This window comes from Hakea prostrata, chromosome 2 (assembly GCF_041222555.1).
Source record: "Hakea prostrata isolate BN-2017 chromosome 2, UWA_Hpros_2, whole genome shotgun sequence".
Lineage (NCBI taxonomy): Eukaryota > Viridiplantae > Streptophyta > Magnoliopsida > Proteales > Proteaceae > Hakea > Hakea prostrata.
In genome coordinates, this window is record NC_142601.1 from 43,586,188 (window position 1) to 43,592,621 (window position 6,434).

A 6,434-nucleotide genomic window follows, 5' to 3' on the forward strand; every position below is an offset into this window, starting at 1 on the left:
GAACCTGTTATCTTTATTATGTGTTACATGTCACACCTAAAGGCTAATATAGAAATGCCTTAGCCTTTGCTTAAGGTTAATACATACCTTAAGACTTTCATAACATGCAACATGATAATAATGTGAACATCAATATGTCACCAATGAACTTTATTGAATTCAAATAATAAATTATTAGTGCATAAAAAATGTCAAAAAACAGTACGAGATGAAAAAAATTTATTACACAATAGAGAAAAATATGAAAAACTCCCACAAAGCAACCGCATCTAAGGATGCTTCCAAGCCCATAGTTACCATATCAAAGACGTTAGGGGAGAGACCCTTAGTTACGGGATCTACAACCATATCATCTGTACCAATATGCGCTATTGTGATGTCACCTCCTTTAACCTTTTATTTAATACTCAAATATTTAATTTCCATGTGTTTAGACCTTGTGATACCCTTATTGTTGTAAATAAACAATACAATGAAGCTGCTATCACAATACAAGCTGGAAAGGTTTATCCACAAAATCAAAAATTATCAAGCTGTCTAATGAAGTTCCTTAACCAAATAGCTTGAGTAGCTACAGCATAACAAGCTACAAACTTTGTCTACATAGTAGAAGAAGTGATTATACTTTGCTTTGAACTATTCCATTATATTGCCCCTCCAGCCATCATGAAAATGTATCCGGATGTAGACTTCCTATCATCCTCACAACCAGCAAAATCAGAATCTGTATACCCTACTAGTTGTAGGTCTGAAACACGTCTATAGATCAACATATAATCTCTTGTCCTCTTCAAGTACCTCAAAACCTTCTTTACAACAACCCAATGATCGAAACCAGGGTTCATCTAATATCTGCCTAGAAGTCCTACAGCAAATGCAATATCTGGCCTAGTACTGGACTTGGGCATACATGGCGCTACCAAGTTCACTAGAATATGGTACATTCTTCATTTGTTCTCTCTCGGCATTATTTCTAGGACATTGTGGTTGGCTCGGTTTATCTCCCTTCACAAGCTGGAACATTCCTAGGTTTACAATGTAGTATCTCTTCAAAACACGATCAACATATGCCCTCTCGTGAGAGACCCAATAAGTGGCGCGAACGATCACAATGGATCTCAATGCCTAAGATAAAACTTGCCTCACCAAGGTCCTTCATATCAAAGTTCTCAAACAACATTTTCTTGGTCTGATGCAGTAAACCAATGTCACTACTAGCAAGCAAAATATCATCAACATAAAGAATGAGGAAGATGAAATTCCTCCCACTGACCTTGCTATATATACACTGATCTACTAGGTTCTCAACAAAACCAAATGAAGTGACAACATTATCAAACTTTAAGTACCATTATCTAGAAGCTTGCTTGAGACCATAAATAGACTTCTTGAGTTTACACACAAGATGATCAGAACCATCCATTGCAAAACCCTCTAGCTGAACCATATAGACCTCCTCATCAAGGTTCCCATTAAGAAAAGCAGTTTTCACATCCATCTGATGCAAATTCCATATCAAAATGAGCCACTAATGCCATAATTACCCTGAAAGACTCTTTAAAGGAAATAGGTGAGAAAGTCTCATTATAGTCAATTCCTTCTTTTTGAGTAAATCCCTTAGCTACTAGCCTAGCCTTGAACCTCTCTATCTTTCCTTGTGAGTCCTTTTTAGTTTTGTACACCCACTTGCAACCAATGGGTTTACAACCTTCGGGCAACTCAAGAAGCTCCCAAACCCCATTATGTCTCATTGACTGCATCTCATCCTTCATTGCATCCATCCACAAAACTCACTTTGTGGGCTAGAGACGAGCTTCTACGATAGGTGGCTGGATCAATCAAAATACCAATATCATAGTCGTGCTCACCTAAGTAAACCACGTAGTCTGGTGGTATAGCAGATCTCCTTTCTCTTGTGGATCTCCTTGGTGGAGCTTCAATAACTGCATCATGAATTTGAGGATCCTGAATAGGAGTATTGGCAACAACAAGTTCCTAAACCTCAACGGGTGCAACATCTAATGTAGTATGCTATATCCATCTGATTGGGGAGAGAGAAAGATATAGATGTTCCAATATCATTGTTATCCTCCACATTTTGGGAACACAAGCTACCCTTCTCAGCTACATCAAATTCCAGAAACTTGGCTGTTTGAGAATCAATAATTCTGGTACCTCCACAAGGGTTGTAAAAAAGATATCCCTTAGAATGATCGGGGTAGGAAACAAATTAGCAACGAGTGGTTCTAGGTTCCAATTTTCCCAATGCTAGATTATACAATCATACTTCTGCGGGACAACCCCAAACTTTAAGATGGTTCAAGCTAGGTTTACGACCAGTCCACAGCTCAAAAAGAGTCAAAGAACAGATTTGAAAGGGACACGATTAAGGATATAAAAGTTATTTTCAAGGCTTCACCCCATAAAAAATTAGGTAAATTAGTTCTACTAACCATGCTCCTAACCATATCCATAAGGGTGCGATTACGCCTTTTAGCTACACCATTTTGCTCGGGACTACCGGGCATAGTAAACCGCGACCAACTATACCAGATTCCTCTAAGTACTTGGAAAATGGGCCTTTAAGATGTCCAGCATCCCCATGTCTGCCATAGTACTCTCCTCCCCGTGATCGATCTAACAATTTTTATGATTTTTCCCAACTGATTTTCAACTTCGGTCTTAAAAATCTTAAACATCTCAAGAGATTCAGACTTTTCTTTAATCAAGTACAGATAACCATATCATGAATGATCATCTATAAATGTGATAAAATAATAGTTTCTACACAATGTGGGTTTTACAGTAGGGACCACTAATATCAGTATGAATAACTTCTAATAGGTCAGAACTACGGATTGTGTAGATTTCTTTTTGGTTTTGATCAACTTACCCCTACAAAAGTCTACCCAAGAATCTAGGCCACCAACAAGTGTAGGCAGGATGTTTGAATTTATCAACCTTCCTACTCTTTATTTAGATATGTGGCCAAGTCTTTTATGCCATAACGTGTAAGATTGTTCCTTAGGCAGGGTCATTTAGGAGCAACAGTTTCAACATTAGAGGAGACATAGATATCTTCATTTGAAGTCAGATATAATCTATGATTCTATATAATCCGTATGACATTGTGCAACATCCAACTTTATTTGAATTAAAAAACAAAGATATTTTACTATCTTTCACTTCAAGGGAATAACCACATAAGTCTAAAACTGAAATAGAAATCAAGTTTCTTCTAAATGTGGGTACATAAAAAGTGTTCATTAACAGTAACTTAAAACCAGTGTCTAATGTTAAAATAATGTCTCCCACTAATTCTATGTCTTCTTCGTTGTGTCCCCACAACAAGCTTTGACTTCCTCTTGTTTATGAACCCCTGTAAAGTGGAAGTAACATGATTAGTTGCACCACTATCTAGCCACCAAGAAGTTGATGGAACTAGAGAAATATTGGATTCACAAACAAGAGCCAAGGAGTCAGTACCTTTATTCTCGTGTTTGGCTAACCAAGTTTTATATTTGGTACAGTCAACCTTCCTGTGACCTCTCTTCTTACAAAAGAAACAATCGTCATCATCCTTTTTGAGAGGAGCTCTCTTGGGTCCTAAATTGTTAATCTAACCGGTTTCTTTACCTTTACCCTGAGCAACCATAGGAGTAGGTTTTTTGAACTTCTTTACCTTATGGGTGTTGGGTTTAGATGCAAACAATGCTACATGGGTTTTGTCTTTTTTAAATTTCTCTTCTTCAGATACAACCCTAGAGATTCAGTCATTGATGGACCAAGCTTCATCGTGGGAAATGTAATTTGTCTTTATGATGCTAAACTCAGGTGGGAGGGTATTAAAGGCCTGATGGACAATAACACGATAAGGAAGTGAAACACCAAGGGCTTTGAGTTTGGTTTGAAAATCAACCATCCTAATGACATAATCCCTAACTCCTCCAAATGATAATGACATAATCCCTAACTCCTCCAGAATCATCATATTTCATAGTAAAAAGTCCATGCAGAAATGTACCAACTTCAGCATTAGATGAGACATGGTACCTCGTGCCCTTTTACTTCCAACAACTCCTTAGTAGTGCACTCTGTGGGCAAACCACTTTTCAAGTGTTCTCGATAGACCTCTTCTTGACAGTATGCATATACGATTTACTTCACCAGAGCGAGCATGAAGTAATTTTTCTTCTTGTGTCTTGTTATCGATCAAATCTGCTTGGTTTTTCGGTAACTAAAGATATGTGGACATTTTTCATTTCCATAGAAAACAATATATCCTCCTTCCATTTCTTAAAATTTGACCCCGTAAGAACCTCAATAATAACCATGTTATTGTTGATGAGAAAAGGTGACTTGAAAAAACAAACAATGTATACTTTATTAGCACAATGTGGATAACGTTATCAATACATCATTAGAGAGTATACATATATCATCATGTAAACACCTTTGGGCAGAATTCATGACATACAGTTGTGAAACTCCCTTACACGTCAACGGCCATGAGAGTATTCCAACCTTCGAAAATTTACCACCTTTGGGTGTATAAACTTCTTAGATTAGTCAACTCCCAACCAAATATTGTTCGTGTCTCCCTCTTAATGCTAATACATAATTACCACTTATGGGTGTATAAAAACGCATTAACACTGAGAGACATCCCATTACTATACATGGTTGACATTCCATAAATCCAACCATGAATGCCACTTTGGCAGTCACTCACAATCAAACTCATGAAATTCTCATATTGAAATATACTTTATGTTACCAACAAATAATGCTAGTACATTGTTTGGAAAATATTCAGGATTACCAAATGGCAATCAAAGCATGTGTAAAATACATCATACATTTGCACAAAAACTCATACAAAATATGCTCACAATATATGACTATGAAACTAAATAAAAGAATCATGTCAAAGACTTATTTAACGGCGAAGTTTCAAACCCATAAACATGTTTTATTATATTTCACATACATAGGGGCAAATATGGGTCTTGAAAATGGTTTCATTGCGTTCGGAAGGGTCCAAAATATAGAACCTCAAGAGAATGCTCCAAAATTCCATACGGATTGCTTAGAAATTAAAAAATACTAAACATATAGTATTCTGGATTTTTTTTAAACTAGTTCGGCCAAGCAATAGAAACGGTCTAAATCAAAGCGACTCTTAACGAAATCGTTAAAATTCAAATAAATTTATTATTATTATTTTTTGAGAAACTTAGAACTTGAGAAAGGAAAATTAAAAAAAAAAATTATATTCAATGGGGTTGGTGGAAAGGATTATGTAACATTATGAAAGAAAATTGTATAAATGTGCATAGTTGTTTCATTATATTATATGAAACAATCCCACCATATATGGCTACAGAAAGGACTACGTAACATTATGATAGGATTATACATAACCCACCAAAGTAGTAATATAGATTTTTGGATAGTTTTTATTTGGACCCCCTGAGGTTTGGTTTAAGTCAAATTTGGTCAAAAAAAATTCACATCTTGTATTTGGCTCCTCTATGGTTCCAAATTATCATGATTATGTTCTGAGACTTCATCGTTTTGTTTATGGTCTTAAAGAAGCTCCTCATGCATGGTTTGACAGACTTAGTTATTTTCTGGTTTATGTTGAAGATATTATCTTGACTGGCAATTCTTACTCTCTTGGCCCAATTCCTATGCAAACTTGGTTTTTTGGTTTTTTTTTTTTTTTTTTTCCTCAATGATTTAGGGTCCTCTATGCTATTTGCTTGGCATGTCTGTCTCCAAAACACATGATGATATTCATCTTCCTAGCATCAATATATCTAGGATTTACTCAAAAGAGCAAACATGTCAAATTGTAAGCTAGTTTCTACTCCTATATGTACTACTGACAAACTAAGTAAGCTTATAGGGGAATTATTGATTGATCCTACACTCTACCATAGCATTGTTGGGGCTCTTCATTATGGTACTATGACACACCCAGATATTCAATTCGTTGTCAACGAAGTTCTGTCAATTTATGCATCTTACTATTGATTATTGGTCTACTATGAAACATTTTTTCAGGTTTTAAAAAGGGTCTTCTTGTCATGGTACTGTCATTAATCTTCAATCTCCAATAAATTTTACTAGCCTTTTCGGATGTTGATTAGGCTAGTTGCGCTAATGATCGAAAATCTACTTGTGGATATGCTATATTTTTGGGTTATATAACGATCTTTTGGAGTTCCTGAAAATAGAATGATGTTGCTCCATCTAGTACGAAGTCTGAATATCAAGCTTTGGCAAATGCAACAGCTAAACTCACCTGGCTTTAGTCTCTGCTAAAGGAGTTATATGTTTATCTGCGTGAAACTCCACTTCTCTAGTGTGATAATGTTGATGCCACTTACCTCACTACAAATCCAGTATTCATACTCGCACGAAACATG